This window comes from Tamandua tetradactyla, chromosome 4 (genome assembly GCF_023851605.1).
Source record: "Tamandua tetradactyla isolate mTamTet1 chromosome 4, mTamTet1.pri, whole genome shotgun sequence".
Classification (NCBI taxonomy): Eukaryota; Metazoa; Chordata; class Mammalia; order Pilosa; family Myrmecophagidae; genus Tamandua; species Tamandua tetradactyla.
The window spans coordinates 57,477,596-57,501,650 of NC_135330.1; the positions used below are offsets into that span (position 1 = coordinate 57,477,596).

A 24,055-nucleotide genomic window follows, 5' to 3' on the forward strand; every position below is an offset into this window, starting at 1 on the left:
GAATTGTCTTTTTATGGCCTTAACTCATTTTTTCTGGAAGGAATTTCAAGGGTCCCTTAGTCTTATCAGTTACAAGCTGGTACACAGGCATCGAGCACGTCCATATAAAAAGAAGCCCACCGTCCTTTTAAGACTGACCTGGGGCACACCATTAAAGCTTCCAAAAAGTGGGGGATAGTTTTACTGATCTCCGATTCTCTTATTAGGATGTGAGTCATCTGCAGATATTTGAAAGCTTCACCCAGTCGGAATTAGTGACTCAACAATTTTGGAGTCAAAGGAGGGAAGTGAATGAAAAGTCGAGGTTACCTTCGGCTGTTGACTTCCCTCCTGCCTTGCCAATAGTCATTTCACACAGTTTATTATTTCTTATCCTTACTGTAACGATAACTAACAGTCATTGGGTCTCCTCAGCGAGCCCTCTCGGTGCACCCTGTTTGAAACCACACTCTCTTCCCCCACCCCCCCCAGGGCTCCCACACCCTCTCCTGCTACCTTGCTCTCTGTGGCACTTTCTGCAGTGGGCATCCTTGCATATTGTACTTGTTTCTTTTTTGTTTCTTTCTCCCCCAATACACCAAAAGAAAGCCCCAAAGAAAGTGTGTTGAATTTTAGTGAACAGAACTCAACAATCTTTCCAATAATCTTGTGATATAGGCCTTTTTTCCCCCCATAGGAGGAAACAAATCTGAAAGAAGTTACAGGGTGTACTCAGGGTTGCTTGGCTGGTAAGTGAACAGCCAGGGAACTCTCTGTTTTGGCAAAGTTTCTTCTAATGATAAACAAAACTGGAGGGTTCCCTAACCCAATATTTAGTTAATATTGATTTAGTCTTTTCTGAAATGGTTATAAGATGGCTAGGTAACACATTATTTTCCAAATGTGTACAAAATGGAACCAAAACGGAGAATCCCTTCAAAAGCCGGAGAGGTACAAAATTAAAAGCTGCGATTATCCAGCAAGTGTTCCAACCTTCAGCTGCCAACTACTTTCTTCTTCCGTGCCCAAGAGTTAGCAGGACAAAAACGTCTTCCGCGTAATTGTTTTCATCTCTTTCTTCTCGGCATCTGGTGTGCGCGGTACAGCCGCTTAGGGAGTCTGACGCTTTTGCCCGCAGATGTGTGAATTCAGGCCTTAGACCCCCATGCTATCGCGCAGGTGGTCTCGAAATGTGTGTTTTAGGTCATGGTGCTGTCTCGGGCACTGGCAGTGGGTGGCAAGGGAACAGCGCGAAGGTCATACAGCCAGAGGCGGCGCCCACGCGGCCTCTGCGTCCTTCCGCTCCGGAGGTGGCTCCCTGCGGCTGAGCAGGGCTGGTGGGGCTGTGGGGCTGGCTCTGCTTGCTTCTTTGAAGTCCTGCTTGAACACCTTCCCGATGACCACATCGTCCTCATCTTGAATCACTGTGCTGAAGCCTACCGTGACTCTCTCCTTTCTGGACTCCACGTACCTAGTCTCATCATCCCTAAAATGCATAACTGCCCTGTTCTCTCCTTCCTAGCCCTCTTCTTGGAACTGGAAGCATTTCTCAAAGAGGCAAAACAATTTCACTTCCACATGCCAGCTTGATGCACAAGCAAATCCTTGGATGCCAGAGATTTTCAAGGTCATATAGCAGAGAGAGGTTGTATCCTGATTCTGGATTTACCAAGAAACTCCCGAATACCCTCTTTCATAACTTGACAAAATGCTGACACAGATGAGAAACACTGATTTCCAGGTTCCTTGAATGAAGACTTTGTGTCCCCGTGGAAAGGTAACATTTAGGGAACAAAACATGCACTGAATAACATTCCTCAAGGAGGTAATTGCCTAATCTTAAAGGCTCTTGGAGTAAAATTAGATAGGACCTATCTCGGAAGGGACAGTTGCGAACCCACCCTCCTTGAAGATGAAAGAGTTGCAAAGCCTGTTGGAGACTTGTATTCTAAGAATTTATTTGCGAACAAAGAAGCATCATTTTGTTTTTCTGGAGCAGGGGTCAGCTAACTTTTCCCATAAAGAGTCAGATAGTAAATATTTTAGGTTGTGCAACCAACGTGTCTCTTTCTCTCACAACTCCTGAGCTTTGCCATAAACGAAATGTAAGTGACTAATCCTATGTTCCAATGAAACTTCATCTATGGACGCTGAACTTTGAAGTTCACTTAATTTTCATGCCATGAAATATTATTATGTTGATTTTTCTCAACCATTTAAAAATGTAAAAACCACCCTTAGCTTGCGGGCTGTGCATAAACAGGCAGTCTGCTAACTCCTGCCCTAGAAGAATGTATTAAGAAACGAGAATAAAAGAATAGAACAAGAACTGCTAATAAACATATTGATAGAACAAAAGGCATGTTGGGTAGAGCTGATTTAATTCATGACATACTCATTTCCCACCCTCATAGGAAATTCAAACTGCAAGCGTACTTCCAATTTCAGGGTGTTTCATGGTGGAGATTTGCTTGTCTTTTAGCCTGTTTTCTTACTAGAGAAATTACAGGCTATGAGAGAGATGTGGACTGTGTCAGGACAGGGATGGATCTAAGAGGAACTTAATAACTCAATCACAAAACTTGCAGCTGCCCTATGCGGAGGCTGCTTTTACTGTCCTTTGAGTCATAAAAAAGCCAGCGCCAGGTCCCAAGTGAATGGTTTATAGGCATTGATTTACACAAACACAGGTCTATTAAATATGAGCCCAAAAGATTTGGGGAAATTTAGAAACAGGAAAGTGGAGGTGGGAGGTGAAGTGAATCTCACACCAAGAGGCAAGAGGGCTATTTTCTCTAAAGGTGTCGCTTGCTGGATGGCTCTCTGGCACCTGAAGGGCACTTTTACTGAAAAGCAAGGATGTAGAAGAGAGGAAGGACTCCAGTGTAAATGAAAATGCATCCTTGCTTCATAAACAAATCTGTCTTAGTTTTAATTTGCTGATGGATGTGGCTATGCTTATACAATGACACACAATGCTCAGTACTAGAAATATTAAAATACTAAATAAAATTCTTTTGGTCAATTTTCCAAAAAAAAATATTGACAATCTTGGAGAACAGGAATTTATTTTTGGTGGACAAAGAGAGAGGGAGAATTCATGTGGAAATGGTTTCTTCTTATCTTTGTTGAAGAAAAGAGGATCAAATGGGAGAAGAAAAGGAGACAAAGAAGAGGAAAGACCCAGCACATCGTCGGTCGGCATTTGTATCACTTGCAGTGATACCCTTGGGTATAGCACAAAACTGCTCCTCTTCCTTGGATATTATAAGCAGCCAACAAGCTCTGCCACTGCAGGTGTCGTAAATGTGTTTTATGCATCCATGTTGCTCGACGCAGCTCCATGTTCCCCAGCCATTGCTGTCTTCTAATAGTGCAGAACAAAGACCAATGTCCGACCGGACTGACGAGTGAAATTGCCAACCTGACCCTCACCCCTTTGATGGGCTTCACTTTCAAAAGCTTGCCCAATCCTATAAGTCGGACCAAGAGCCCATTTTTGTAGCAACATTGATGCTTTTTCCAGTCTCACGGGGGAATTTACCAATTACGCCCACAAAAATACAACCTACAAAATCTGACAGCAGTGGAGGCTAGCCCCAGAACTATTGCTGAAACACCAAATGCTGCTGCTCATTAAAGCTGAGATTTAGTGCAAAAGTTTAAACTGAGAACTGGTGAGAGGAGGTAAATGCTAAAATCTCTGTGATGCTTATTTCCACCCAAGACAAACCAAGGTGAGTGGTGGTTTGGGGCTGGGGAATGACCAAGCGGCCCCCTTACTGATCTAGCTAAATAGCACCCATCTTTCACCGCCCACACCCACCTGTCATCCCACCACCACCCTGAGTCCTTCCCTGACCGCTCCACCCTCAACGTCCACTTCCATGCTTCTCTCAGCTTCACCTTCCAGATGCACAGCCTGGGCTGGCCACGTCTGTGTGGCCACTTCCCAGAGGGCAGCCCTTCCAGGCCAGCAACCCCATCTTCCCTACAGCGCAGAGTTCCCAGAATGGTTTTGATTTCAGCAATTTACATTTTCTTGATTATGTTGATTGATGAAATATTTTTACCTTTATATGACTTCATAGAAATACATAAATAAAGCAGGGAAATATCCTTTTCTATTTTCTGTGGCTTGATTTTTATTCTGAAAATATGATCATGATATATTTATTCATGTAACAAGCCACTATTGAGCACCTGCTGAGACTCAGGCACCCTTCTAGGTGTAGAGAACAAAACGGGTCCCATCCCTGAGTCAGTGGAGGTCACTGTCTAGTTGGGGAGACAATCAAACAACAGCACAAATATATAATTGTGAACTCAGATGCATTCTATGAAGGTCGGAAGTAACATAGGGCATTTGAGAATCTGAGAGGTCAGCGTCACTAAAGCAGAGGAGGCATGGAGAGAGTGGCTGGCAGGGGTGAGGGTGGGGAAGACCGCCTTGGCAGTCTGTTCACCATCCTTGTTCCATCTTGGTTGTCTTAACAGCAATGGGAAACCATGGAAAAGTGTTCAGCAGTTGTGCTTGATGACAGTGAATATGAGTGTTTAGCCCCAGACCATGGGGTCTCCCTACCAGGTAGTCTTTGGAGAAAGCAAATGTTTTAGCCCCCCTGTTTTAGTTTCCTCGTTGCTCCCATGCACTGGGTTGGCTTAAACTTGCTGGCTCATGGTTTAGAGGCTAGGAGAAGACCAAAATCAAAGATTCATCAAGGTGATGCTTTCCTCCTGAAGACTGACATTCGGGGTCTGACTGCCCATTAATGACCCTCGCTCTGGGCTCCTCGGTCACATGGCAGTGCACACGGCAGGCAATGCACATGACAGCCTCTGCGGGCCTCTCCCTACTCTTCTGGGTTCCACTGGCTTTCAGCTTCTGTCTGCTCCCACTAGCATTTGTGTCTGACTTTCATTCTGCTTATAAAGGACTCCAGGAATCCAGAGTAAAGTCAGCCTGATTCATTCGGGCCACACCTCAACTAAAGTAACGTCTCGAAGAGATCTTATTTACAATGAGTCCATATCCACAGGAATGGATTAAGTTTAAAAAAATATGTTTTTCTCAGTGACATAGCTCCCATCCACCATACCATAATCCCCCCAAGATGGGAAGACTTCTTCAATTGCATTATTTTTCTTCCTTCAGGCTGTAGGAAGATTTGTGAAGTAGTGGCTAGATTCTTTGGTGAATACAGAAATTAATTCTATTTTGAGGAGGAGTGGGAAAGTGTTAATAAGGATTGTCCCTAAAAGTAAATAGCTGATGCAAGAAACATGATTATACAAAGGCTAGGGCCTAAAAGAGGAATATAATATGACATATGAAAAATAAGTGCTCAGTGTTCAAATCTTGGCTCTACCATTTACTAGCTCTGTGACCTTGGATAGGTTACTTAACTTTTCCTTGCCTCAGCTTCCTCATCTGCAAATTGGCAATAATAACAGTATCCTCTATACACGACTGTAGTGAGGTTTAAATGAGATAATACATGAAAAGCACTCTGAGCAGTAGTTGATACGTAGCGATCGCTCAGTAAATGACAGCTTCTGTGATCATTACTATTCATGAAGTTTTCTTATAAGTCACCATCACCATTATTGAATTGCCACTCATAATTAGTTCTTTGGGAAAAAACACATAGATACAAATTAAAACTTCCTTTCTAGGCTGGACAGTCTTTATGATCACATGAAGGATAAAAACTGCCAGAAATTCCCCATTAGCTTTCAATGTCACTGCGTGTCTCTGAATGAATGCCTCCTATTTTTTCACCAGGAAAAAATGAGGATTTGTCTCAGCAGCCTCAATCAAGAGCAGCTCCCAAATGTGCATGAAAAGCCGAGAATAGAAATGAGGCTCCAAGGGCACTCAGAGAAAATGACTCAGCGCCCCACGCGTCTCGTGTGTACACATTGTGTTCATAAATACGGCAACTGCATCACTTCTGTTGGTCCGTGGATATAAAAATTGGATATAAGATGTCACAAGAGAACTTTTTGAGAGTGTTTAGAGATATTTCTTTTCACAATACTAAAAACAAAAAGAAATATTTTTCTCTGCTCCTTTCATCTCACTTTAGTTCATTTTGAAGAGCAAAGTAGACCGACGAGTCAGCCCTGAAGAGTCGGCCACATTCCTGTGAGACACTGTCATCTAGTGGCTGAAGTGAGAACCACTGTGGATGACCAGAGCTGCCTTTGTCTTATAAATTCGAGGTTTTATTCCGCAAACATATGAGTTTCTTTTTACTAATACCCCTACTGATTATACTCATTATAGCTTCTAGACATAAATGAATGTTTTTTTCTCTTTGGCATGAAGAGTATAAGTGGGCTATAGTAGAAACCATAAAGAGCTTGAGTTGCAGGATTGAGTGTTTTTTATGTTTGGATAAATGATAATCAAGTAGAAAGAAAATCTAGCCATTTAATTTGTAACCATTGAAAGTAGGAGCATGAAGTCACTATCCTGAGATTTGAGGGGAAAGAGTATATCAAGTGAACTCTGTGCCAATATAGTAATAACAATCAATATCGAGACATACTATGTGAACAACACATAAATGAGTCATTTACTACATATCAAGCTTTAGCCTGATTCCTTATCCCATGCTGTCCTCACAATAACACTTCAAGGTCGATTGATCCCCACCAAGCCATTTGAACATCTGGTAAGTGAGGATTCAAAACCAAGGCAACATTCTCCTGCAGGCAGACACACTTGCAATCCTGTGGGCTGCTCTCTTCCTGGCAACAACTAGTGTCTGTTCAATAAATATCCTAGAATGAGTGAAGGCATGAATAGATGAATGAGCCTTGTGGTGGACGCTGCTAGTGCTCCCCAATATCCATGCAGTGATCTCCAATATCCACGCTCCTCTCTTCTTCCAGGACACACTGCTACACTGCATTTCCCAGCCTCCTTTGCAGTTGGGTGAGGCTAAGGAACTGAATTCCGGCCACTGAAAGCCCCATGTCTAGGCTGGCCTACTATAAATTCCATGCGGGATCCTCATTCCTTTTCCCCACCATCCAGCTGAAAGGAGAGGATGCCAAAAGACCAGAGGAGGGTAGAGTGAAGGTAAAAGGAGTTTGGATCCCTGAGTGACTACAGAGAGCAGAACCCCCTGCTCCATTGACTCACATTGGACTGTGGCGTGAGTGAGAAGTAAAGTTTCATTGTTTTAAGCCCCTCAATGTGAAGACTGTTGCAGCAGCCAGCCCACCTAGCCTGATAAAACTCCAAGGCAGCCCTTTAGAAATTGTGGACATTTTTCTGTACAGGCTGTTGTGGACATTTCTCTGTACAGGAAAGACATTCTGCATTGCTACTATTTTAAACCTAAAGCCCTGAGCAAATGAATAGAATATTTTAGATTTACTTTTATAATTAGCTTACACCATTATTGGAAAGTCTTTATAAAATCAGAGGGAACTTAAAGGATGTTTATTCTCTCTCTCTCTCTCTCTTAGGTTTCCATTGAAACTGAGTTAGCCTAAATGGGGAGGAATTTTCCCTAGGTAACTTAAAACACTGACATTCCCATCAGAGCTCAGTATCACATATAGGACTGCATGTTCCATGAAATAAACCTAAATCTGTTCTCACATCTATTTTTAAAATCACTGACATGTGACCCTGACTCAGCTAAGTGAATCATGCTTGACTCTACTGATGACACACCAACCCACAGAGCAGAGCAGGAGAATTGGGGGTCGGGGGGAGCACAGAGCACAATGGCAGCCCTGTCTACACTGACGTGAGCTTTCTGGTACCTGATCCTGAGAGCTAGGGAAATACAGGGACACACACTGTGTGGCAGGTGAGTGCAACACATTTACAATGAAAGCCACTTTGACATGTTTAACATACATGTGCATGCAACTTTTATTTCTGAAATTGCCCACTTAACTCTCCTGCAGAATCTAAGGCATCTTGGAGGTTTTTTCCTTTCTAATTGTTCTGAGAAGGAAATATGTAATGTTCAATACTAGTCACCCAAGAGAGCTATTATCTGCTTCTAATTTTCTTCTCTGTCATCTGACAGGGACTTTAAGAGACCTCCTCATTTTGGATATGAATTAGCAAAGCTCCTGAACAAAGAGGCAGGGAAATCCATGTAAGAATACTTTATTTCAATTAATGATAGACTTCTACAATTCAAATAAAATACGATTTAAACAATTTTGACAAATTATTTTAATATTTGTCTAAAATATTGGACAATTGAGAAAAGTTAGGGAATTTTCAATAGAGAAGTACAATGAAGTAGAACTTGCCAGATATTAAAACTAATTTAAAGGCATATAATTAAAACTGTATAGTAATGACGTGAGAATAAATAAATAGATGAATGAAATAGAAAAGATGTTTACAAAATGGACCCTGGAATATTTAGGATATCAGTGTTTTATTTTTACTTTTAAAACCACAAATCAGTGGGGAAGGGATGGAATCTGTGACAAGCAGTGCTTAAAAAAATAGTTAACTTTGGGGTAAAATCCTCCTGACCGAAAGCAAAATAAATACCAAATATATTAAATTAAATAATTAGGATGAAATCATTTTTAAAAAGCTAGAAAAATATAACAGTGATTATTTATACACTCAGGATGGGAAGGAGTTTTCTAGGGATGAAAATTTTAGAAATAAACAATAGAAGAAAAAATAATTTATTCAATCCCATAAATTTTTGAATTAATGAATTTAATAACACTTAAAAGTAAGCTAGAAACTGGAAAAATATTTGCAACAAATATGACAAAGATTTAATATCCTTATACATCCACGAAAACCAAGCAAAAATAAAAGTCAAACAAAACCAAAACAACTAGAAAATCCATTAATACCTTAATAGAAAAATGGGCAGAAAGCATATACGATTTGTTCACAAAAGAGGAAATATAAATGGTGAACATGTGGAAAAAATGCTCAATTTCATGAATAGTCAAAACATTATATTAAACCAATGTCATTTTTCATCTATCAAACAGCCTAACGCTTTTAAAACTAGTAATATTCAATGTTAGTAAGGCTACATTGAGACTGACACTTTCATACATTGGTGATAGGAGGGTATATTTCTCAGTATATATCAAACTCCTTTACAAATCTCACACTCTTGGATATATGTATGAAATATATTTTGAGAAAATAATCATGCATGCAGGTATTTATGTATCAAAGTGTTCCCTGGTGCGTTATCTGTAAGAGTGAAAAATGGAAACAACACAAATCTCCCACAATAGAAGAATGGCTAAATGAATTATGGTACATTCACAGAAATGAATTTTATGCAATCATTAGAAATAATGGTTCAAAAGAATATTGAAGGCTATGAGAAGCCACTGGTAATATAATAAGTAAAAAAAAAAAGCAGGGCACATATTATATGTGTATGCTACAGACATATATATTTTACATTTAGCACCCAAACAACTACAAAAAGATCCCCAAATATTAACATACTTTTCTTGGGTAGTAATATTGTGGATGATTATGCTATTCTGTTTACTTTTCTAAGTTTCCAAAATCGTCTACATCAGTATTTCAGTATTTGACCACTAAAATTAGAAAAACAAAGATAAACCTTTTAAAAAACTCTAAAGTTTTTAAAACTTTTTAAAGTGCCTGTGTAGCCATTGTTCCTTCAACATTAATTTTAAATGATCTTTAATATATTTGAGAAGCTGAGCTCACCTTTTCTGGGAATTTTTTTTTCAGATGATCCTTATTAAAAAATATTCAAATGCCATTTGCAGAAGACTTCTCTCCATTGCTTATGATGTGGTAACCGCAGTACCCGTGGACAAGTATTTTAGAGTTGACGTTAATGGAAAAACAAATTCATCTTTAAGAAATAAAGGTGGGTGCACGGGTAGTTCAGTGCTTAGAATGCCCACCTTCCATGCGGGAGACCCAGGTTCGATTCCTGGATCATGCACCCCCCCGCCACCCCCCCCAAAGAAAAGAAAGGTATTAAGCCATTTAAAAATACTTTTTCATCATATTTGGAAGAATTTGGTATGACAGTCAGAAAGTCTGACAAGCTAACGGGACTTGATTGGGGCTTAGTAGGAAAGTCAGGCACGAGGAGGTCTGAGCGATTCACCCAAACACGGACTCTCGCAACACCAACTTCTGAGACTCGTGTGAAGATGAAACAGTAGATGGAAACGAAGAGCTGCGTGCTGAGATCAATAATAGCTCTTCTTGGAGGAAAATCAGTTTTAAATAGTAAGAAATTATAAATAGAAAAAAAAATACTAAAAGTTTGTTTAAGAGAACAAATATCGCCCCTTCTCCCGCGGGCACCTCATCTTCTGTGCGGCCCGCAGCAGGGGAGGAGGGCAAGTCTCCGCGTGGAGCTCCCTGAGCGCCTGCGCTTGCCAGGCAGGCCCGTGTCGGTGAACCCTGCGGACTGAGGACCCTCCCTGGGCACCTTCCACACCGGCAGGGGAGCGGCCAGCCTGAGGAAGAAGGAAGTTATACAGAATGTTAGAATGGGGCGCATGTTATGAAAAAGAAAATGTAGAGCAAGGTGAGGGGATTGGGCATGCTGGACTGATGGAGGAATAGCAGTTGTCATTTTAAATAGGAGGTGAAGAAAGGCCTCCTGGAGAAGGGGACTCTAGTAGAGGGAACAGCCAGGCAAAGACCATGGGGTGGGGCACGCCTGGTGAGCTTAAGAGCAGCAAAGAGGCAGGGAAAGTGGACAGAGGGTGCAGCCCGAAGAGCAGTAGGAGGGGTGGTCAGAGAAGGAGGAAGGAAACAGGGAAGAAGGGATAGATGAAAGGAAGGAAGACAGGGAGGAGAGGAGGGAGGGGAGAGGAGAGGAAGGACAATTTGTTTTATCAGTATGACAATTTTCAGCTACTTCAGCAATCATTATGGTTTGCATTTAAAACCATCGCAATAATGTTTGCTTCCAACATACAACTCGAGTTTGGCAAGTCTTTAGAGGATAGCAGGTAGGACCAGAATAAATACACACTACCCAAATATGTCCTCTGGGGGAGTGGATTCAGAAGGAGTCATGGAGTGTGTGCCATTGGGAGCATTTGGCTGTTAACTCTGGGTGAGACAGGAGCATTGGCCAGGATTTCGGCAGAGCAATGGTCATCTGATTCAAGGTTCAAAAGTGTCCCTCTGCCTACAGGGGGGCCAAGAGGAGAAGTAGAAAGCCCAGCTGGGAGGCTATTGCAATTATTGGGTGGGAGATGGTGGTGGCTGGGATTGCAGAGATACCATGAGGCATGGTGAGAAGTGATAAGATTCTGCATATATTGTGACAGTAGAGCCAACAGAAACTGCTGATGGATCAGACTGAGGTGTGAGGCAGAAAGGAAGAATCAAGGATGACTTCAAGGCTTTTGGTCTAAGCAACCGCGAGGAAGGAATTGCCTTCAACTGTGAAGGGGGAATTTGTGAGTCCCTTCCATGGCTCAGATTCTCCTAAGCACTTTACATATTATCACAATTTAATCTCCATCAATTCTTTTTTTTTTTTGCATTCATGGGCTGATAATCGAATTCTGGTCTCCCACGTGGTAAGCGAGCATTCTACCACTGAACCACCCATGTACCTCCATTGATTCTTATGAAGTGGAGCAGAGTAGTCACTAACTTTTTAATATTTAATCTTATTAAATATTGAGTTAATATTAAATTAATTAAATATTAACTCATTTAATCTAACAACTTTTTGAGGAATGTTCCTACTCCTGCGTTATAAATAAGGAAACTCAGGCACAGAGAAGTCAAATGTTTGCCAAAAATCACATAGTTTGTAAGTGGTGGTGGACACATGGGTACTAGTCTTGCATGTCCAACTGCATTCCTGGCATCTCCACCTGGATATTTTCCTAGAACTCAGATTTTAATCTGAGAAGGTGCAATTCCTTATTTTTCTTTAAAAAGTGACTTGTCTTCATGATGCCCCGATTTCTACTGAAAGTATCATCAACCCCTGAGTCACCTTGGCTCAAGACTTGGCATTGTAATCACCAGATCCCTCTACTTACACCCCCTGAATGCCTCCTCCATCCACCTGCTTTTCTTCTTTCCCCTGATCACCACTGTTCTGGCTCTTCTCACTTCTCAGTTGGACTCTGTAACAACTCCTAACTGGTTCCAAGATGTCAGCCTCCCCTTAGCAGACACGGTGGGTCATAGCTTTGACCTCTTCACTTCCCCACTCACGTATCCTCTGACTCTGCAGGACCTGGAAAACCTACAGTCTACCCACTCCACTTTGCCTTTCCAACCTTGCCTCCTCCGTCTCCCCTGCTGGGTAGCCCACCTGCCCCCTCTGGGATCATTTGTTCTGGTCCTTCTACCTGGAGGGAACAGTGTCTGGATTCTCTGACTTCAGTTCTGCTCTGAAGTTCTCATCACTTCCCCAGGCCCCACCTCTTTCCAGGAAGTCTACAGATACCCAACCCTGAGCTATTTAGTCTGCTCTTCCTCTCCTGTTAGATGATAGGAACCTCAAGGTCAGAGATTCAGGCACAGGCCTTGCATTGGGCAACCACTTAGTAAAGACTGGTTAGTTGGCTGTTGATGGAAGGAAGCAGGTGTGTGTGCGCTGGGGTGCTAAAGAGTGGGGAAAGGGAGGGATTGAGGGGGAATGTAATACCTAACAGATAGTAAGAGGCTGAGTATTCTTCTGAGGCTAAGGACAGAAGATTGGTAACACTCCATATTCGTGTGTTTAGAATGTTGGATATTATTCTTGATTCTTTAAAACCACAAGAAGATGGGATTGGGTACGAGAAGAGGATAAAAGAGAAAGTCTTGGAGAATGCAAATATCTAAAATCAATTTCTTTTCACCTATGTGAATAATCAGATGGCAAGCAGGTCTAAGCATTTAAATACAATAATTCCTACAATTTGCTATTTAACTTACTAGATACTTACACAGCTGATTAATTTTGTTTTCATTAGAAAAAGAACTAAGCACACTGGTTTCTCACTCATTTCAATATGAAAGTATGTTTGCCTTTGCTCATCCCATTACTTTCAAGCGTTCAAATCTATTTAGTGAGATTCAGAAGCACATATTGGGTGGTGCACCGGTGACTCAATGGTAGAATTCTCACCTGCTGTGCTGGAGACCCAGGTTCGATTCCTGGAGCCTGCCCATGTAAAAGAGAAAAAGCACATATTATTCCCTCATATGTATAAAATTATATATTACAGTTATTCCCTGAAGCATTGTTTTTAATAGTGCAAAATGGAAAAAAAACTAAAGTTCAATTAATAGGAGAAAGATTAGCTAAATTATGGTACAAACAACAGGACACTATGCAGCTGTAAAATAGAATGAAGAAGCCCTTTGTATACTGATTTTGCAATGATTTCCAAAATTTTATTATGTGAAAAAGCAAGGTGGAGAAGGGTGTAGATGGTATGCACTGTTGGATTACAAAGGGAAAAAAGAAATGTATATGCATTTGCTTATATCTGATAAAATATCTATGGAAAGACACATAAAAAACATAAAACTGGGTGACTGGGGGACAGGCATAAAAGGAAGCTTTTCAGTAAATGCCCTTCTTTGCCGTTTGAATTTGGAACCAGGTGGAATGCATTAACTCTTCAGAAAATAAACAAAATTAGAGTCTCTTAGGTGATATTTGAGGGTGGCTTTTGGCTGGACACTGTACTGATTTACACAGATATGGCCCCTGCCTTCTAGAAGCTTGAGTCAGAGTCAAGTCTTAGTAATTGTAGAAGCACCATTAAGAGAAGTCAATAACAGAGAGCCACAGAATAGGGCCAGGGCGAACATTTGGCCTTCACAGCTCAGAAAGCTGAACTCTCTCCCACCTGGCTTCTCCCTCTAGACTGTCGGGTGTTCACGTGTCATGAATCATTTCTGGTTTATTTTCTTTCAGTTAAATCTTGGCCTGTTCTCATGTGTACTCCTAAAAGAAATGTAGTACAGGGTTTTGTACTACATTTGTAAGCATGGAGCTGATCATTCTCAACAGGGATAAGAATAGAAGTAATGAAAGAAACACCTTCAGAGCAGACCTCTGCCACCCCCCACCACCCGCTCCCTGTCTACAGCTTCATATCTGATGTCACTAGAGTATAGAGAGTATAAGTGAAGATACCAAAGCTGGAAGATTTTGTCAATTTGTCATGGAAACAAAAGAAGCGTTATCATGGTCTTAAATAATATCATTGCTTGCTTCTTGCCTGGTGTGCTCTCAGTTATGCCATCATAAACCTCCAAAAAAAAAATTTGAATTAAAAGGATGTTTATTCTAGTCTAGTAACAGGGGGAAAAGAAACCCATTAGTATGAGAAATGGTTTGTTAAATGGTATATTAAAATACCTTTAAGTATTAGTTTGAATTCTGCTGACACTTCATTTTCAGCCAGGTCATCTATCCCTTTTACATCACCAACAAAAATTAATATTCTGGATCATGACCCTAAGATACCACAAAGCCCAAACTCCCAAAGAAAGACATGCCGTGTGCATCCACAAGAATACTTAATGACGCAAGACGGTGTTCATGAAAGATAAAAATGTCGATGAAAAAAGCAAGGTGCAGCATGATACCAAACATTTTCGTGTGTGTGTGTGTAAAAGACTGGAAAGAAATTAAAATTTTAAAGCACTTATTATTTCCATGCAGTAGGGTCTATTGTTGATGATTATTTTCCTCTTTAATGCATTTTTTTACACTTTTTATAAGTGAGTTGCCTTTTTTTCTATTATGTTTACAATGACAAACTAATTTTTAGAAAGATTGATTTGTGGTCAGTACACATTATTAACTAAAGCATGAAGAAGGAGCAACAAATTTCAGCAACATTTTTAGCCATTCCAAAGGACTGAAACAAAAACATTCATTCTTACAGACCATTGCTCACCCTAGCTCACCTGTGAATTGAGGGTCTCTTCATCGAAAAACATGTTTTATTTAAACAGAGATCCCTGAAGGAATTCCATGAGTACCCGAGGATAGCTATTCATCTGAACACAACTCACAATGGGGAAGTATCTTGAGATGCTGCCAAGCCTCTCACCAGGAAAGGGGGCCACATGGCATTTCTTGCAACCTGATCCCTCTCAATTGACTTAGACCTGTCAGGGGGGACCATTAAGAGGATAAAGTTGATGAATAATAAATAGCATATTTACACAGCCTCTGCTATCCCAAAGGACCTGAAAGTGCCTTATAAACCAATAGATAAATCGCATATTGGGAACACATCTTCAACCACTCAAAAGCAGCCCCTTTTGGGTGAACAGTGACAGTTGTTAAATGGCATGCGAGCCAAATGGACAGGAAGCCCACAGCATCCCTTTGAGTCACATTTACCAGAAGAATGCCGATGAAAAACAACTAATCATTGAGCAAGTCCTAAGCAAATGAAGGAGTGGAAAGAAAGGACCCAAATTCTTGCAAAAAGAAACAGAATCCCATTCCATCCACTCTATCATTGAGTCCGTGGTCAAGGAATGTATCCTTTATTTTTTTTCCTTTTTTTTGTATTCTGTATGGCAGGGTCACATTTCATTCTTTTTCCAGGTGAATATCCTGTTATTGCAGCACCATTTGTTGAATTTTTGTTTGTTTGTTTTTTCTTTCTTACTTTTCTTGTTTGTTTGTTTTGAGAAGTGCATGGGTCAGGAATCGAACCCGAGTCCCCTGCATGGCAGGCGAGAATTCTACCACTAAACTACCCCTGAATCCCTCCATGGTATTTTTTAAATTGCAATTTTGTGTATATATATATATACACAATTTTGTCTCTATATATATAAACATAAAATTTGTCATTTTAACCACTTTTAACATTTTGTACAATATAACGGCATTAATTACATTCATAATGTAGTGCTACCATTATCTTCATCTGTTACCCAATTTTTTTCATCACCCCAGAGAGAAATTCTGTACACATTAAGCAAAAATTCCCCATTAATTCCTTCCTCCAATTCCTGGTAACCACTAATCTATTTTCTGCTTCTCTGAATTTGATTATTTGAGATATTTCATATAAGTGGAATCATACAGTATTTGTCCTTATGTATCTGGCTTATTTCACTCAGCATGTTTTCTAGGCTCACCCATTAGACACTAGGCTGTGGCAAGTGTCACAACTTCACTCCTTTTTCTGGCTGCATACTATTTCTCTGGCTGTATATATTGTATTTTGTTTATCCATCATTTGTTAGTGAACTTGGGTTGTTTTCACTTTGTGGCTCTTTTGTGAATAATGCTGCTATGAACATTGGTGACCAGTATCTGTCTGAGTCACTGTTTTCAGTTCCTTTGGTTACACACCTAGGAGTGGAACTGCTGTGTCATATAGGAATTTTATGTTTAGCTTTTTGAAGAACTGTCAAACTGACGACCACAGTGACTGCACCATTTACATTCCCACAAATAATGCAAGAGTTCCAATTTCTCTGCCTCCTTTCAGACACTTTTTCTATTTCATTAAAAAATAATAACCATTTTAGTTAGTGTGAAATAGTATCTCATCATGGTTTTGATTTGCATTTCTCTAATGGCCAATGGTATTAAGCATCTCTTCATGTGCTTGTTGTTCACTTGTATATCTTCTTTGGAGAAATGTCTACTAAAGTGCTTTGCCCAGTTTTTAGTTGTCTTTTGGCTGTTCAATTGTAGAAATTCTTTGAATATTCTGAACATTAACCCCTTATTAGATACATGATTCACAACTATTTTCTCCCATCCTCTAGATTGTCTTTTCACTTTCTTAATAATGTTCTTTCATGCACAAAAGCTTTTAATTTTGATGAGTCCAATTTATCTATTTTTGGTGGTTGTTCTCATTCTTTCCTTATAAGTTTAAGAATCCATTGCCAAATCCAAGGTCATGAAGATTAGTGCCTGTCTTTTTTTTTTTTTAACTATAAGAGTTGACAACTTTATTTTCACATTTCATTATACAAATGAAAATCACCTTTTGTTTTTTGTCCCACTACTCCCCTCCAAAGTTATGCTCTTTGATAGGAAGGGGGAACAACTCTTCCTTGTCATACTGTTAGAAAACACCCAAAGTCACAGCACCATATCTCCTGGTGAAACAGAAGAAGTAATATAAAACTGATTCAAAGAGGCTCCCCTCTATCCTTATCTGTCTGGTCAGGTCGTTCCTGGCCTAGAGGGCAGCATCATGGGACAGGCAGGTGACCTCATCACTGTCAGTCGATTCATCATGGCATATGGCCACCCATGGGTGGCCGGATTCCAGGAGCACGTCTTACTGGCATCATCTCAGGAGAAGAAGGGCCCATCATTAGCCTCATGGGGGGGGGGCCCTATATGCGGTGCTGGCATCATACCAGGGCGAGAAGGGCCTGGGAGACTGGGGGGAGGTGGGATCACCGCCCCTGCGGGAGGAGAAGCAGAAAGTGGAGAAGGTGGTATCTTTCCTTGTTGAAATGCGGCAGTTGTTTTGTCAGTCAGGCTCTAAACCTGCTGTCCCATCCATTTGTGATAGTAGTCTTTCACATTCTCTTTGTGTTTCCTACCACTGCAGTGTGTCTTTCTCACAGATGGGGAGTGATGGGTGAGGTACGTATCGCAGCAAACACAATAAAACTTGGACATGCTGCGCAGCGGGCCGTGGGACGCTCCCTTCCGCGCCACCCGGAAATGACGCACACACCACGCGCCGACGCCGCCGAACCCAGGTGACCAGGCGGGAAGTTACCCGGCAGGCCAAGCGCGGGAAGTCCACCCGGTAGGCCACCGACCTCCAGCAGACCTGCATCGGAAGGCGTTGCATGCTGGCTGTGTACACTGTCCGCGAGTAACTATGTCTTTTGAAATGCATCTTTCTTGACCACAGCATTAGCCATTGTTGGAAAAGTCATCTCAATTGTACAGCCTCAGTTTCCTCATGTTTAAAATGAGGATAATACTCAAACTTAGACTACAGGCATGCTGTAGTCTAAACTTAGACTACAGGCATGTATCTTATCTTATTAAATAAGATAAAATAGGTAGAGCACCTTACATGGTTCCTATCTGAGGGAAGTGGCCAGTGAACAGTAGTTCCTTTCCTTTTCAACCAGTTATGAATTCTCACGTCTCTGAAGTCCAGTGCAAATATGGAACTTTCTGTAAAAAAAAAAAACTCAGTAAAATTGAATGAGGAAAATGTCTGGAGCCTTGGGGGCTACCACCTTCTGCAAGTATTTATTACCCTTTGTGAGAACCAGAGGAAACCACATCCTCCGGAACAATGTTGAATGGACTATGAGAATTTAGGAAGGATCGTAAAGAAAAGTTACATGTTCTCCTGTCTCAATAGGCATCCTGTTATATAACTGGTATAATATGGTGAATCCTTATATCGCCTCTGGATATTGTACAGGATATGTCCCAGGTTTCTAGGCCTTGCAGAAAACCAGATATGATACATCTTAACCCAATGCAAAGAGCAGAGAAGATGGAAAGAGATATGGAAAAAGAAAAAACCTTCCAAAAATATAATCATTAAAGTCCTCACTCTCAAGGGCCTGCCCAGAGGAAGTTAGTTCATCAGGAAAAAGAGTTCATATGCTATAAGTTTTCCTCAGGTCTGCAAAATATATTGTCATTTTGATTAACGATGTTGGTGGGAGGTTGTTCTGAAAGCAATTCCTTAGACCAAAATAAGAGTAAAGCTGTTTTGAATATTACAGCTAATCTTAGCTGCCTCTTCTGGAGCACTTGTGTTGTGCTTCGCCTATGATAAGCCTTTTATGGACTCCTGGCTTTGCACGCTGTGGTTTCTAGACCAGCAGCATCACCATTCCTGGGAGCTTGGTAGAGGTGCAGACTCTCAGGCCCTTCCCCAGACCAACTGAGTCAGAATCTGACGTTAACAGGACCCCAGGTGATCTGTGTGCACATTAAAGTTGGAAAAGCACTGACACGCATGATCTCAAAATCCCCTCTCAAAGCACTTTCACTACCTCACCTCAGGACATCTTAGAACCATTCTGTCAGGTGGGGCTTCCCGTATTCCAGTGGACAAATGATTTGAACAAAATCACACAGAACTGGAAAAGAGCTCAGGTTACTGATCCCCTTTCTTACATGGTTTCTTAGATTGACATTCTCCTAACCTGCTCCTTTCTTCCTTGGCCTCAGTCTTAGGCCAGTGTGGCATGGAGGGCAGAATGGGAGCACAATGGAGATCCCAGGTGCCCGCTGGCACCCTCCATCCCCAGCAGGACGTTCTGTCACCTGCCAGGGAGGTCATGAAATGAAAGGTCCCTATTTCCCTGGCTCGTGTTCATCAAGCTTAGCAGAGACTTTTTTTTTTCTTCCTGAAGCTAGCTTCTTATCCACCCTCAAGTCACTCTCCCTCCCCGGTGGGAGCATGGCAGCTTAGGGAACACCTGGTAATTCACAAACGCTTTTGGCAGGATTTTCCAGGGCTTCATCTAACTTGAAACTACTAACAGCTCCTTGATGTTCTATCAACAGCAAGTGGTTTCCAGGTCTGTTGAGGAAAGGCAACAAGCATACAGAACTCAGAGAAGATTTTTGAGAGGGTACTGGCTGTGAGGAAGGCCGGCACAGGCGCTATAGGTGGGTGGGGAGGGTTTACATTAAGCAGCAGGAGGGTTTGGGAAGGGGATAGGGAAGGAAGAGGACAAAATTCAAAAGAGCTTAGACTTTGCCTCAGGCCTGTCATCTGCTTGTATACCCTTTAATTCTGCACAAAACTCTACAATTCAGAAAGTTCTTGATCCTATGGAAAAATAAAATAAAATGAACCCTCACCCTGGATGCATAGTGCATGATTCTTTTCTCTTCAGTGCCCCATCTGGCAGCAACCTCTACTGCTGACCTCAATTTTGGCCCAAAAGCATAACTAATGATGGAAGTCGAAGCACTATACGAGACCACTTGGAGAGATATTTGGGGAGCAGGAAACCTTTTTTCCAATCCCCCTCCGATAATACCACAAGAGAAGCAGTCTGTCTTCAAAAGCCAGCACCTGGCAGCAACGAAACACAACAGCCAAGAAGCTGTCATATTTTAACTTGAGAAGCTGAAGTTGGGAATTCTTGAAGCACACTTTCAGGAGTGGGAAGGTGTCTCCAATAAGACCAAAGGACCTTTGACAGAGAAGGGACTGCCTGAACCCTCCAGGCCTTTACCAAGAACAGCATTGGTTCCCTATAAATTGTGCCTAATTAACTAGCGCCCTGCCTTTTCTCTTCACAAATCTGTTCTGAAGTTAGCTTTATAGGAAAACTTTTATAGGAAAACCTCTGGAGTTCTCCAGTTCCTGTTGTGCTCTTTTATGTAAAGGGCTGCTCTACTTGCCAAAAATCCCCGCAGAGATGACTTCCCCAGACTTCTTCCCCAAATGCTTTTTAATACTGTGTGCTTATTGCTCGAGGGACATCCAGGAGTCAAGTCTCTTTGCATAAATCACTGGGAACTTTAAAGGAGACCCGTTCCTGCTCTGAGGATTTAGAAAATACCTAGTGAGTTAAAAATCGATTACATCACGATGTGTGCATTTTCCAACAATTATTCCCAGGATTACGTTTGGAGGCTGGTAGATTAAAAAGTGTCACCCTCAATACTTCAACTTATTCCAAAGAATAAGGCAAGGAAACCAGCCACTGAGGAATTGGCATCCTAGCTGCTGAGTCAAATGCATTAATGTTATTGTGCTTCTAAATCCTTCTGTGACTCAGTGGGAAGGAGAAAAACAAAAACTGGGAACATGAACTGTTACTGTTCTAGAAATCATTGAACTTTCTGATAATTGCAGATATGCTTCAAAGGCAGTAAGGATAAAATAGAAAATTCTAAGCACATGTAAAACAGGGCATGAACCTTTGGGACGTGCTTGTGTGTTTGTGACTATCCCAACCAACTGCTCACATGGTCAATAACGTCCAACTTTATCTAGGTGCCACCAGAAACCAGTAACTACACTTACCAACAGTGTTTTTTGGAAATATCAACATGTACTTTAATTAAACTGGACAAATTTTGTGTGTTTCCCTTCAATATTTTCTGAATATTGGGCCATGGGAATCAAACATATGAAACTTCAACTCTTCAATGCCAAAGTAGCAATGCATTTGCACACATCATCTGATCAAGGTTTTCGGCCTTCACAGAAGTAATTCCTGTAAATATCAGGATATTTACAGTGATCTAAGACAAATAAGTGAAGCAGCGCTCATTGGTTGCAGAATGTCCAGCCCCAGTAACAGCATTCGTAAGACAGTGACTAAGGGCCAAGGCACACGTTCACGCCTGCAGCAGATGCCACGGGCTGAGACTTGGGAAGTTCCTCAATGTCTTGCATTGAACAGTTGTTTTTTATTTTTTTCTTCTTTCTCTCTCCTCCTCTGTCCAGCATCTCCAATACCTTTTGTGATCTGCTTCTTCCCAACTTGAAACCAAGTGATTCTGGTGCATTGGCCAATTATAGCGTCCCACTCCCTGATCACAAGGATGGGCATGTGACCTAGGTTGACCAAGGAGAGAGAGAAAAATTTTAAAAAAAGAGAAAGAAGCTCAATGATTTCAATTGACTTCCCAGTTCGGCTGTGCCTGAAGACAGGGTCTCCTCTTCTGAACATTTCAGTTACATGAGACAATTAAGTTTCCCTGACTAGTAACCAAAAGAGCTCTAACAAATGTCAGGGAGCGTGGATCCAGAAGAAGCTCAGCCTAATGGATACGTGTGGTTATCAGAGCAGGCCAAGAGACAAGCAACTCTGCAGTAGAACAGGGTCCACCCAGGCTTGTTCCTGTATGGATGACCACCACTACCCACCTTCAGATCCCAGATGCCTCCAGCATGGAGGTCGGGCATGGGAGGGGGCTCTTCTCTCTGAGCCCCATTACCTCAGCTAGTCATTCCAAAAAGGAGAGCTGTGGGCTGGGATAAGGGTCTTAACTTGGTCCAGGAAACAGAATATGATGGTCAGGGTAGGGAGAGAAAAGGGCCTGAACTTATTGGCTTCTTGTCTAAGGAAAAGTGTTTGGTATAGGGAGTGCCCTGTGGGGGAGAGCTGGGGTCTCTTCTGACCTCTAGTGATTCCTCAATCCCTTGTGAACCCCAGGTATACATACAGGTCTCACTTCCAGATTGGTGTGGAGGCGTGCCTGGTCAGAGCCCGGGTGTGCAATGTCTCCCTAGGATCTCAGGCTGATTCCATCTTCCAAGAATGGCCGACTGAAGGGTCATCAACCAATTGTTGGAACAAGCTCAGCCCAGCATGTCATTGCGTGGATTAGAGGAATCTTTACACTTCCCTTCCTGTGACCAGAAACTCTTCACCATTACTTCCACAGTATGGAATCAATTCTTACCTTATTCTTTTGTTGCTCCCATGAAAGCTGGGGTTGGATGAGCCCTCTAGGTATTCTTACCTAAATTGGGTCTACTCAAATGAAAATTGCAGCCACAGGGCTTTGCCTGGCTTGGATTGAGCAGATTAATGACAGCTGTTGTGAATGGCTGTCACGGCCCAGGCAGTCCCCTGCTTTGTCCTCGCCTGTGGGAATTGGGGAGCCTCATTCAAGCAATAGAGACCATGTCCAGAGCAGAGAATTATCTGCTTCTCGGCCCCATCCCTGCCTCAAAGTAAGAAGGAGAAAAGTGCAGAGCCCCTTTAAGAAACAGTAAGATGTAGCAGAAAATTAGGTTAAAAAAAAAATCTTCATATTTTGAAGTACCAAAGCAAGTCAGTGTCCAGCTCTCCCACTAATGCATGGCGTCCTCAAGGCAGTATGAGGGACAGGGCCACTCGGTGGTTGTAAAGAGAGGGCCTAAAATAAAGCCAGCCTCTGAGAGTTTTCAGTTGTTTGTTCTGAAAGTTTAGAAAGGTGAGGTCTGAGATCTGATACTTTGAATAATTAAACAGCTGGAGGGAACTTGAAAGTTACAAAACTTGTTCAAACCTGTCTGTTTGATTTTACATTTTAAAAACTTTATGGATGAAGTCATCTTTTTCATTTTATCTGCATTAGACCACATTCTGTGGTTACTAAAGCTCCTAACTAGAGGGCAGAATTTATTGCGAGTTGAAAGCAGTAAGGATTTTATCCAGGGAAAAATGCATGCAAGAACTAAGCAATGACTAGTATGAATTGGAAGTAATCAGGAAACAATTGCATTTTACTTAAATGTGGTATTTCTTTCGAATCTTGCTAAGGGACTACCTCCCCAGCAGTGAGGCCGGGCGGGGTGTGGAGGGTTCACAGTGCTTGAGCACGAGGCTTCCCCAAGGGTGCACTATGTTCAAATCCCAGCCTCGGCACTTTTAGCCAAGTCACTTAGCCTCTTCTTCATGTATAAAATAGGAGGATTCGTAGTTTCAACCTCATGGGGCCCTTATGAAGATCAATGTACTGTGTGTAGTACATTTTAAGCACTATATAAGTGTGTGATCATCTCTTTAAACATGCCCAGCAAATGCAGTGAGTGGTTAAGAATTTATGCTGTTATTTTCAAGAAAAGCATTGGCTGGTTCATGAGCTCCATTTCATCTTTCAATCTCTTCTAGGCGTGGTGCACCACTGTCCTATGGTGTTTGCAGAAGGAATCTCAAGTTCCTTGACTTGATGGGGGAAAAAAGTGGCAGCTAAAGGACCACCCTGTAAACAAAACCCCATTAAATGACTGCAGACTTTAGAGAAAATTAACAATTCAGTGTTGGTTTATATGCAAAGTGAGGTGTGTTCTTTAACCTGCCATTGAGCCATGCTTTACTTGGAAAAAGACCCTGAAACTAAGGAACTCTTTGGAGGTTGTTGCAGTGTCTACCACTCTGCTCAGCTGAGCAGCCAACCCCCCCTTTGCCCCCCATAGTGCAGCTGTAACCCTTCCTTGGGTCCCTAAGCTCACATTCTCAGGCCAGCCTGCAGCATCTGTGTCAGTTCCCCACCGCATGCCATGCCCCTTGGGTAGAACTGAGCCCATGTTAAGCCAAAGCCCCCAAAGAAGCAAAATCTGTATTTTGAATTGCCTGGTGGGATCAGCTATCCCACATACCTGGCCCATGCCACTTCCCTTGAGGAAGAGTCAAGTCCCT

General features: G+C 41.8%; 1 long non-coding RNA gene and 2 pseudogenes across 1 annotated transcript; 1 reads left to right on the forward strand and 2 right to left on the reverse strand.

Annotated features, from left to right (window-relative positions):
• Positions 1–1,178: 1,178 nt before the first annotated feature.
• Positions 1,179–14,923, reverse strand: LOC143680247 (actin-related protein 2/3 complex subunit 2-like; annotated as a pseudogene).
• Positions 14,924–17,117: 2,194 nt separating this feature from the next.
• On the reverse strand, positions 17,118–17,623 carry LOC143678979 (U1 small nuclear ribonucleoprotein C pseudogene; annotated as a pseudogene).
• A 92-nt stretch (positions 17,624–17,715) lies between these two features.
• On the forward strand, positions 17,716–23,677 carry LOC143678980 (uncharacterized). Its single transcript, XR_013173510.1, has 3 exons — positions 17,716–17,799; positions 22,082–22,312; positions 23,528–23,677. It is a non-coding gene; the product is annotated as an uncharacterized LOC143678980 (long non-coding RNA).
• The last annotated feature ends 378 nt before the right edge of the window (positions 23,678–24,055 follow it).